Source organism: Somniosus microcephalus, chromosome 3 (genome assembly GCF_052327205.1).
Source record: "Somniosus microcephalus isolate GS21.2 chromosome 3, FLI_Smic_1.0, whole genome shotgun sequence".
NCBI lineage: Eukaryota > Metazoa > Chordata > Chondrichthyes > Squaliformes > Somniosidae > Somniosus > Somniosus microcephalus.
The window spans coordinates 260,777,899-260,790,158 of record NC_140989.1 but is presented as its reverse complement, the minus strand read 5'-3'; the positions used below and the strand labels follow the sequence as shown (position 1 = coordinate 260,790,158).

At 48.2% G+C, this 12,260-nt stretch overlaps 1 protein-coding gene across 1 annotated transcript in view; it reads right to left on the bottom strand.

The window, feature by feature from the left end:
• The window catches only part of LOC147121874 (complement factor H-like), a 283,063-nt gene that overhangs the window by 208,947 nt on the left and 61,856 nt on the right, over positions 1-12,260 (bottom strand). The window lies entirely within an intron of this gene.

The window sequence follows — 12,260 nt, the reverse complement described above, 5'->3', positions numbered from 1 at the left end:
TTTTCTTTAAAGGGGATGGATGTGACAGAAAGACAGAGATAGGCAGAAACACAGAGGGATCAAAAATTCAACTTTGGTGGGGACTCAAAATGCATTGAAGCATATCGGCTGTCCATAGGTGCAATGTTTGGCCAACAATGCAAGGCGGTCATGAATTCATCTGCTGATTTAGTTTCTTCTCATTTCCTTCAATTGAATTTAACTTTTTCAAAAGTAAAAAAATGCAGTGGTGTGCAGATAACCAATTTTTCATAAATTTCCCTCTCTTTCTTAGAATGTTGAAAACAATTTTTCTTCGCCCATTGAATATATCAGTAAGCTAATCTAATTTAGTTCTTTCTTATCTAAGCCTGAAGCAACTCAACACCTTTGCTATTGCTTTATCTATGAAGGCCGCTGCTTATGTAAATCAAACTTTATTGGTTTTCAGCACCATTCAAGTAAAGGGACCGCCCTGTGTCCACAAACTATGGCAGGGTCAGTGGCAGAATTCCCAGGTGGGTTTTTGTCCGCACCGATGCTCCCACCACCACCCACGGGTATTTGGTGTCCTGGGGGTTAAAGTGACCAACTCCATCAACACACTTGCGGAACCAACCATGATGCGCTGTCTGATGGCCGATGTCTCAGCTTCCATTACAACACAAGTAGCAGCCACCCAATATCTGAGTGCTGCAGTGGAAGCTAGGACTGCTGCCATCATGGCTCTGGATATCAGTGTTCAAAGTGGCTTCCAAGGTGTCACAGAAGTCCAGCAATCTGTTCTTCAACAGATTACTAGGATTATTGATGTGCCACCCCAGGAGAGTGGCAGTGGCTCCATGGAGCAGGAACCTGCTGTCCTCTCTCAGGATGACCGCATTTGTGCTCGTACCCCTTCCATTTCATCAGTGCCCTTGCTGTTGCCTGTCAGCCAGCCAGCCCAGACTGCTGTTGCCCATACCAAGATGGTGCAGGCTGAAGCTGGGTCTTCTAGGCACAGAGCTGCTCAAGATTGTCCTCCAAGGCCATCCGCATTCTCCACCAGTGAAAGTCAGCTGCCTTCCACCAGCCATGCTGCAGCCTGTGGGGTAGCACCTCATAAGAGCACTAGGACAGGCAGAGGCGCACGGAAAACAGGCACTAAGGGAATGCACACAGGTGATTAGTTTATTTTTGTATGCACTATGGCATGATTTAATTTAAAAATTTGGATTGGAATGTGTATTTTGTGTTGGCTTTTATTTTTGCATTGTGGCCAAGAGGATGATGTGATGTCCAGTGACAGAGTGAAGGTAAGGTGTGGGACTAATGTTGAAAGGGGAATTGAGTTTGTGGTCACTGGTATCGCACTTGAATTAATTGTTCACGTACAACCCAGGCAGAAAGGGGCTGATTAGGTGCAGCCTCTCTTCCTCTTCCTCCCCTTCCCCCTCCTCCCCTTCCCCCTCCTCCTCCACCACCTCCTCCCCCTCGTGCTCCTGCTCCAGCTTCTCACCGGTTAGGTGGTGGCAAGGGCTGTGCCCTCACGATGGCGAGGTTGTGCAACATGCAGCATACCATGATAAATCTTGAGACCTGCTCAGCTGAGTGCTGCAGGGCTCCTCCAGAGTGGTCCAGGCAGTGGAATCGTAGCTTCAGGACAACAATAGTCTGCTCTATCAGATTTCTTCTGGCAGCATGGCTCTCATTGTATGCCTGCTGCACATATGTGTGTGGGTTGCAAACCAGAGTTATGAGCCATGTAGCCAGTGGATAGCCCTTGTCACTCAGAAGCCACCCTTTGGTTTGCCATGGTGGTTGAAATATAGCTGGCACAGAGGACTACGGCAGAATGAATTTTTTTGTGACTGCTGCCAGGATACCGGGCATTGACCTACGTGATGCACTGCCTATGGTCACACACCAGCTGCACATCGAGGGAGCGGAAGCCCTTTCGGTTCAGGTACATGGCAGAGTTGATATGAGGCGCATGCAAAGCAATGTGCATGCAGTCAATGGCACCTTGCATCATGGGGAAGCCTGCAATCCTAGCGAACCCTTGTGCTCGCTCTGCTTGCTTCTCTCTATCAAGAGGGAATGAAATGAAGTTATCTCTCTTTGAATAGAGAGCTGCAGTGACCTCCCTTATGCAGCAGTGCACTGTCAATTGCGAGATGTTGCTAATATCTCCAGCAGCAGCCTGGAAGGTGCCAGACACATTAAAGTTCATCACCACAGTCACCGTCACAGCCACTGGCAATGTGTAAGGAAGGATATTAGCTCTGATGATGTGGAACCTGTATGGGTAGAACTGAGAAATACCAAAGGGCAGAAAACGTTAGTGGGAGTGGTATACAGACCCCCAAACAGTAATGCCGAGGTTCGGGATGGCATTAAACGGGAAATTAGAGACGCGTGCAATAAGGGCACAACAGTTATCATGGGTGACTTTAATCTACATATAGATTGGGCTAACCAAATTAGTAATAATACTGTGGAGGAGGAATTCCTGGAGTGTATATGGGATTGTTTCCTGGACCAATATGTCGAGGAACCAACTAGAGACCAGGCCATCTTAGACTGGGTATTATGTAATGAGAAAGGATTAATTATCAATCTTGTTGTGCGAGGCCCCTTGGGGCAAGGTGATCATAATATGATCAAATTCTTCATTAAGATGGAGAGTGAAGTAGTCGACTCAGAGACTAGGGTCCTGAAATTAAATAAAGAAAACTACAATGGTATGAGGCATGAGTTGGGTAGGATTGATTGGGGAATGTTACTCAAAGGGTTGACAGTGGATAGGCAATGGCAAACATTCAAAGATCACATGGATGAACTACAGAATTTGTTCATCCCTGTTTGGCATAAAAATAAAACAAAAAAGGTGACTCAACCATGGCTAACAAGGGAAAATCGGGATAGCATAAGAACCAAGGAGAGGACTTAGAAATTGGCCAGAAAAAGCAGCATACCTGAGGATTGGGAGCAGTTTAGGATTCAACAAAGGACAAAGGGATTAATTAAGAGGGGGAAAATAGAGTATGAGAGTAAGCTTGCTGGGAATATAAAAACTGACTGTAAAAGCTTTTATAGATATGTGAAGAGAAAAAGATTGGTGAAGTCAAGCGTAGGTCCCTTGCAGTCAGAATCAGGGGAATTTATAATGGGGAACAAAGAAATGGCAGACCAATTAAATACATACTTTGGTTCTGTCTTCACAAAGGAGGACACAAATAACCTCCCAGAGATGTCGGGGAACATAAGGTCTAATGAAAGGGAGGAACTGAATGAAATCAGTATTTGTAGGGAAATGGTGTTAGGGAAATTGACGGGATTGAAGGCCAATAAATCCCCAGGGCCTGATAATCTACATCTTAGGGTACTTAAGGAAGTGGCCCTAGAAATAGTAGATGCATTGCTGGTCATCTTCCAAAATTCTATAGACTCTGGAACAGTTCCCATGGATTGGAGGGTATCTAATGTTACCCCACTATTCAAAAAAGGTGGTAGAGAGAAAATGGGGAATTATAGACCGGTAAACCTGTCATCGGTAGTGGGGAAAATGCTAGAGTCCATTATAAAAGATGTAATAGCAGAGCACTTGGAAAACAGTGACAGGATCGGACAAAGTCAACATGGATTTACAAAAGGTAAATCATGCTTGACTAATCTACTGGGATTTTTTGAGGATGTAACTGGTAGAATAGATAAGGGAGAACCAGTGGATGTGGTGTATTTGGACTTTCAGAAGGCTTTCGATAAGGTCCCGCATAAGAGATTAGCGTGTAAAGTTAAGGCACATGGGATTGGGGGCAAGGTACTGACTTGGATAGAGAACTGGTTGGCAGACAGGAAGCAAAGAGTTGGAATAAACAGGTCTTTTTCCATGTGGCAGGCAGTGACTAGTGGGGTACCGCAGGGATCAGTCCTAGGACCCCAGCTATCCACAATATATATATTAATGATCTAGATGAGGGAACTAGATGTAATATCTCCAAGTTTGCAGATGACACAAAGCTGGGTGGGCGTGTGTGCTGTGAGGAGGATGCCGAGAAACTCCAGTATGATTTGGACAGGTTGAGTGATTGGGCAGAAGCATGGCAGATGCAATATAACGTGGATAAACGTGAGGTTATCCACTTTAGTGTCAAAAATAGGAAGGCAGATTATTATCTTAACGGCAATAGATTGGGAGAAGGGGAAGTGCAACGAGACCTGGGTGTCCTTGTGCACCAGTCGCTGAAGGTAAGCATGCAGGTGCAGCAGGCAGTTAAGAAGGCAAATGGCATGTTGGCCTTCGTAGCAAGAGGGTTTGAGTACAGGAACAAGGATGTCTTGCTGCGTTTGTACAGGGCCTTGGTGAGACCACACCTTGAGGATTGTGTGCAGTTTTGGTTGCCTTATCTGAGGAAGGATGTTCTTGCCATGGAGGGAGTGCAGTGAAGATTCAGCAGACTGATACCTGGGATGGCAGGAATGATGTATGAGGAGAGATTGGGTCGATTGGGCTGATATTCACTGGAGTTTAGAAGAATGAGAGGGGGTCTCATTGAAACTTATAAGATTCTAACAGGACTAGACAGACTAGATGCAGGAAGGATGTTCCCGATGGCGGGGAGTCCAGAACCAGGGGTCACAGTCTAAGGATAAGGGGTAAGCCATTTAGGACAGAGATGAGGAGGAATTTCTTTACCCAGAGAGTGGTGAACCTGTGGAATTCTCTACCACAGAAGGCAGTTGAGGCCAATTCATTAAATATATTCAAGAAGGAGTTAGATATATTTCTTAAGGCTAAAGGCATCAAGGGATATGGTGAGAAGGCAGGGACAGGGTACTGAGTTTGGATGATCAGCCATGATCTCATTGAATGGCAGAGCAGGCTCGAGGGGCTGAATGGCCTACTCCTGCTCCTATCTTCTATATTTCTATGTGGTCCTTTCCCTACCCTGATGTTGGAGTTGTGGCTGCAGCAGGTGGCAGATTTCAATGATGAGCTTTTTAGTGAAGCGTAGATGTCGCAAACATTGGTCATCACTGAAGTTCAGGTAGGAGAATTGCTCTTTGAACACCCTGGGCAGATATGTCCTCCTGCTTGAGAACCTTTTCCCCCTCCTTGCTCTTCAACAGCTTGTCCTGCTATGCGTGGCCTCTGCTCATTCTCCCAGTCATGCTCGATTCCAAGACGAAGGCCTACTAGCATGCCCATGTCTGGGAGCAACTGGTTTGCGCAAAAGCCTTGAAGTCAGTGTAGTGTATGTGCCTTTAAGTCAGAACTGCTTTTACAGCTCCTGTATACTGTAGTACCGGCAGTGACCACACCGGTATATAAGCTTTGCGCATGCCTCTGTACCCCCAGTCTTGAGACTACCCTCCTCCAGTAAAGACCTGTTTATTGTTAATGTACAGCATCCGTGTGATTACTTAATAACAGCATATCCACTGAACCACGGATCCAACAGTGGTGACGAGGATGGGATTCGAACCCACGCGTGCAAGCATTGATCACATCAAAAGAGGTGTTGGCCCATTTCAACCCAGCACTACCAATTCGTTTGGCATGTGATGCATCACCCTATGGTATTGGAGCGGTGCTGTCGCACAAATTCCCAGGCGGGTTGGAGAGGCCAGTAGCCTTTGCGTCTCGGTCACTAACCTCGGCCGAGCGCAACTACACCCAGATTGACAGGGAGGCCCCCAGCCTAATATGTGGAGTAAAAAAATTCAACCACTCTCTGCATGGGCAGAAGTTCACCTTGCTGACTGACCACCAACCACTTGTCTCCATCTTTAATCCTAAGAAGGGCGTTCCAGTGATGACTGCACAGCGGTTACAAAGATGGTCCCTGTTTCTAGGGGCGAATCAATATGAAATAGAATATAAAGGCACGAAACAGCATGGGAACGCTGATGGGCTATCGCGCCTGCCACTGCCTACTGTGGAGGAAGCACCAGCAGTGGACCCTATCGAGATATATTATTCGTCAATAATTGAACGATTGCCAGTAACAAACGCGGATATAGAGAAGGAGACCCGCAATGATCCGACACTGTCGCGGGTATATGAATTGACGGTGAGGGGATGGCCAACACATGGCGACTCACTGTTGCCAGCATTCTCATCCAGAAGAGAACAGCTGTCAGTATGCCAGGGGACAGTGATGTGTGGATCCAGAGTGGTGATTCCACCCAAGTTAAGGGAGAGAGTGCTAAATGAGCTACATGAAGGTCATCTGGGCGGAGTGAAAATGAAAAGCCTTGCTAGGGCTTATGTGTGGTGGCCGGGAATCGATCAACAAATCGAAGACCTAACTAAGAGCTGTGTAGGATGCCAGAAGGTCCAAAATGCACCACCACATGCCCCTCTACACCCATGGGAGTGGCCCTCCTCTCCATGGCAACGGGTGCATATTGATTTCGCTGGTCCATTCATGGACTCAATGTTCTTAATAGCAGTGGATGCTCATTCAAAGTGGCCTGAGGTGATAAAAATGTCTTCAACCACTACAGAGAAAACGATTGCAGTCCTACGGACCATATTTGCCAGAAACGGTTTGCCAGAGCAGATTTGCTCTGATAATGGACCACAGTTTGTGTCCGACGAGTTCCAAAAATTTATGAGAAGGAATGGGGTAAGGCATTACACATCCGCCCCGTATCATCCAGCCACAAATGGATTGGCTGAGAGGTTCGTACAAACCTTTAAGAAGGTGATAAAGGCCATGTGCGACGATGAAATTCCACTACAGCATAAGATGGACAATTTCTTATTAGCCTACCGAAACGCGACACATGCAGTTACCAACCAGACCCCGGCCATGATGTTCTTTAACCGAAGGTTGAGATCTCGTCTGGACTTGCTCAGACCAAATGTGCGAAGAAATGTTGAGGACAAACAATTCCAGCACATCAATGAGAAGCCGACAAGGAGCTTCAATGTAGGGCAACCAGTCTTGGTCCGTGACTATCGAACAGAGAAATGGCAACCCGGAACGATATGTACAAGGCAGGGGCCATTAATGTACACAGTGGATGTCGGGGAGAACATTGTGAGACGCCACGTCGATCAGATCTTAGCGTCACAGGAACGCGTCAACCCCATGTCTCGAGTACCTGGGGATGAACCCGACATACCGGTAGCATCTACTTCAGACCCAGTAGCAGTGGAACCCGATGAACTACCCGATGAAAAAGGGTCAGAATCGCCTCTGCACCAAGAACAAGAACCTCCGGAAAGGCGCGATCCTGAAAGGGTCAGGAAGCCGCCCCAAAGACTGAATCTATAAATGGACTTTTGTTGTTTAATGTACATGTTGAAATGTTAATTGTTATTTGAATATTAGGGGTACTACTAATCTAAAAGGGGAGGAATTGTAGTGTATGTGCCTTTATGTCAGAACTACTTTTACAGCTCCTGTATACTGTAGTACCGGCAGTGACCACACCGGTATATAAGCTTTGCGCATGCCTCTGTACCCCCAGTCTTGAGACTACCCTCCTCCAGTAAAGACCTGTTTATTGTTAATATACAGCATCCGTGTGATTATTTAATAACAGCATATCCACTGAACCACGGATCCAACAGTCAGCAAAAAAACACTCCAGCACCTGCCACAACACTCCCTGTAGACTTTTGAAACTTTACCCAACTATAGAAAGCATTCAAAACGTGTAGAATTGCAGCAACAGTCAGAAGAAATAAACCCGCAACTAACCTGTAAGTAATTGATGATCCCTTTAAATAGCACTGCTGAGGGGGTCATTCAAGCTGCTTAACATCGTGTTCAGCTGTGCAAAGTTAAGAGAGGGTGTAGGCTGGAATGCGGAGGTCTAAAATGGCAGCATTGCACACTGATTGATGTTATGGTCTGCCTGCTCTCCATGCATCCGGTGGACGTTAGGAGTGTGCACGCCATCCCCTTTACCAGTATGGCATCTGGCACATCAGAAGTGTGCACGCGTGCCGCAGACGCCATTTTGGAACCGCAAGGGGCCTTGTAGCCCCCAAAAAAGAGCACTACCAAGCCCAATTTTGCCCCCAAAATTAAGGGAACACCCTGTGTCTCCACAAACTACGACGGGGTCAGTAGCAGAAATCCCAGGTGGGCTTTTGTCAGAACCAGTGCTCCCCCCACCTCCCGTGGATATTTGGAGTTCATGGGGTGATTTTGGTAGAATACTTTAGGCGCGAAAGAGGTAAAGATGTGACCAAGATGGAGTTTTCAGCTGCAATGCCGGTTTAGCCCACGTTTAGTGCAAGACGCCATCTTGGTAAAGGGGTTGTAGTGTGGGCTAGGAACGGCCACCCGGAGGATTGTTAAGAGGCTAATTGACAATTAAATTGCTTGCTAGCGCTCATTAAAGAGTCTGCATGCCATTTTGCTGGATAACACTTCATTTAACAACCTCTCCGAACAGCAACTAGCTGAACAGGAGTAAACAAGCCATTGCTGAGTATTTCAGCCATGCTCAGCTTTCACTGTTCACTTGCTGATTGAGATCGACCGACTACACTGCGTTTGAAGAAAACTTTTGAGAACTTTCTGGAAAACTTTGTCAAGATTTCACCAACACTCTTATCAACATTTTTCCTGGATATTCTCTCAGTACTTCACCTCAAAAAAGCGAGGGTTGTGCTGCTGCACTTTATTGGACATCTTACAGGAGTCACCAGGAGAAAGGGTCATGAGCATCTTGCTAGGGGTCCTCCTTGGGTCTGGAAGAGGAATGGGAGGAGGAGATGAGGCTAGGCGGAGCAGCAACAGCTGTTGCAGGAGAGAGGGACAGGAGGGTGAGGCGGTCTCCCAGCAGGAGGCACTATCCAGCCAGGGTATTCAGAGAGCAGGACTACTATGCAAGACCAGTGCATGAGAAGGCTCCGCTTTACCAAAGAGATCATTACAGAGATCGGTGGCCTGCATTGCCTGCATTGCCTGTGGCAGTCAAGGTTACAGTAGCACTTCACTTTTATGCTACTGGAACCTTCCAGGTTGCCACAGGTGAAATAAGTCACATAACACAATTCTCTGTGCACTTCTGCATATGCTCTGAGCAATGGCTATATATCATTCCCTATTGCCAGAGAGCACTAGGATTTGACAGGATTACGGGATTCCCCAAGGTCCAGGGAGTCAATGGGCAGTATTTTCATTGGGCCGTGGAGGCGGGATTGGAGGCATGCGGGGGGTTAAAATTGCAAAAACTGGCGGGCAGGCCAAAGCCCACCTCCATGCAATTTTCAAAAATTTGTGTCTAGTGGTCCCGTCTCCATCCCGCCTCTTGGCCGTTAAGGCCCTTAACAAGCACTAAATTGGCTGTATAATGCCATTTTGAAAGGCCTTTGCGATTTTAACCCTTTTCCCACGTGAAATACGCTTGTTCTGAAACACGACGGTGAAACCTGGCGGGAGCACAATTGGATTGCTGACTATCAGCTGCAGCTCAAACATTAAATAGGAGATTTGATCAGCCATCATTGGCAGGTGGCAGGACTTTGTTGTCTCAGGTCTGGGGGAACTTTTAGAAGGCATAACCACAGCTGTGGAAGTTTGGAGCCTGACACCCATCTCCAGTGTGACCTCCTGGGAAACCCCTCTCGCCATCTTCACTTAGCGCTTCCTCAACTGAGGCATATACCAGAAGCATGGGAGCCATTTATTTCCTTCCCTTCTGGGCATTAGATGAGTACGAAGACCAGCTGCGGCACCAGCAGAACCAGGAACAACAGCAGCACCAACAGCAGCAGCACCAGCAGGAGCGCCAAGCTGATGCTCACCCACCTGAAGCTGCACAGGCCAGAAGGGGCCAGCGCATGGAAGCCCATTGGTGCAGGAGATACCCCCCAAACAGGGTCTACAGACACAGGGTCAGCTACCTCAACATGTCTGAGCAGCAGTGCCAAAGGCGGCTCCGACTTTCGCGAGAGGTAGTGGGTGACATCTGCGCAATGCTGCAACAATACCTGCAGCAGAGAGGACCAGGTGGACAACCCTTACCAGTGACCATCAAAGTCACCACCGCGCTCAACTTTTTTGCCTCAGGCTCCTTCCAGGGATCAGCAGCAAACATCAGCGGCATCTCCCAGGCGGCCGCACACAAATGCATTATGTAGGTAACCAATGCCCTCTTTGCCATCACGCACAATCACATCCATTTCACCAAGGATCAAGCAAGTGTCACGGCACGTGCGGTTGGATTAGCTAATCTGGCAGGCTTTCCAAGGGCGCAGGGCATCGTTGACTGCACACATGTGGCCCTTAAGGCACCCCATCACAATCCAGGTATTTTTGTCAACCGCAAGGGCTTCCACTCCCTCAACGTTCAGCTGGTGTGTAACCACAAGAAGGAAATTTTGCATGTTTGTGCCAAGTACCCTGGCAGTTGCCATGACTTGTTCATCCTGCGGCAGTCTAGTGTGCCTCCACTCTTCAGTCCACCAGACCAACTTAACGGATGGTTACTTGGAGAGAAGGGCTATCCCCTGAGGATGTGACTAATGACGTTGTTGAGGAGGCCATCCAACGAAGCTGAGGAGAGCTAGAACTCCAGCCACATGTCCACCAGAGCCATAATCGAGCAAACCATCGGTGTGCTGAAGGTATGCTTCAGATGCCTGGATAGATCAGGTGGAGCCCTGCAGTATCAGCAGCCAGGGTCTCCAGAAAGAAAAAGAAAAAGAAAGAGAAAAAACAACAACAACAACAACATCTTGCAGAGGCCCAGTACGCGAGAACATAGCTGCCCGGGATGCAAGGAACGCACTCATCTTGGCCAGCTTTGCTTAGCCTAGTCACTCAAGCACTTTTGCCTCGCATCTTCTTACCTGAGCATCGACAATGGCCAAGAACCAGCTGACTCCTAGCAATTTGACCACCATACTGACAATTGCAAGTAATCCTAAGCCCTCAATGTGAAAGTCCCATTCGCAAAATGACACATGCCACAACTACAGCAGTAGCCATCAGATTTTTTATTTACATTATTCATCTGATGGCTTTTCCATATAAAACATCAAATTTCACCCAAGTTACTACCCTTGTGACTATTTGTGCAGTATCTTTCTCTTACGCATATTCCTACGTGGTGCTTCCCCTGTGGCTTCAGCAGATGTGGAGGCCCCTTGCTCACTTTCCTGCTGCTCCTGTCTCGACACCTTTGGCGGGCATGCTCTGGGGTTGCGAACCTGTGAGGGCTCGCCAACAGTCTGCTGCTCCTGCGGCTGTGCAGGGGTTGAGACGCCAATCTCAGTTGGGTGTGGACTCTGGTGGGGCTCTGACCAAGGGCTCTGCAGTGGCATGGAAGTGTGAGCGCTTGGAGAGGAGCCCCACTTCCTTGATGTCTGCCACCAACTTCCCTCTCATGGGTCAGGTCCCCCTCAGTGCTTGCAAGTGGCTTGAGAGCACCTTGTTGCACATCAGGGGGTCCATGGGGACCCGTATCTGCACTGGCAGTCCTACTCAGAAGGACTTCCATGAAGGTCTGGTTTCTCTGTTCAATAGATGACCATCGCTCCTCCAGAGATGTCATTCTGTTTTGAACACGCACCATGTTTTCTGCACCCTGGCAACTTATCACCTCCATGGAGGTTGCCAACCTTTCCGTGTTGATACGTTCATGTGCCAATGACCCCACAAAGGCTCTGCTCATGCTCGCTATGGACTCCTCCATTCGCTCCACACTCGCAGCGACCCTGGAGACAAAACCTGCCAGAGACTCCTGCATCTGTTCCTGGAGTTCCAGCACCGCTGATCTTATGGATGGACCCAGAGGCAGAGAGTCGACATGCTGCTGAGCCGAGCTGGCAGAGTCCTGCGCCCTCCGACTAGGACTCTCCAGTGCTGTCCCTGTCTCCACAATCTGCTGATGCTCACTTGTGAGCTGTGATACACCAGGTGACAACACTACTCTATGTCCCAAAGGTCCCACCGAGGTGTGAGTGTCTGCGCTGGTGCTGGGTGCACTGAATTCTGCTGACGCTGCGCCCTCAGAGGTTGCAGTTTCCTCTGAGGAGTCTTGATGTTCAGGCTCTTCCTCCTGGCTGGTGGGGACGGGTGCTGTCGATGGTCCTGTGGGGGAGTAAAGGAAAGAGTCAGAGATGTGATGCCAAGTTTACATGCACATTGCATATTGCAGATGATCATAAGTCCATCTGTTTGAGCTTCAGAATCATTATCAGCGACTCATGCAATGTCAATGAGAGAGATGGGAAACTATTCTGTCACCAGCTTGCTGTGATGCACCTGTCTGTCCAGCCCCCACTTGCGCATCTTCCTCCACTCCGACTATCTCCAGGACGGCCT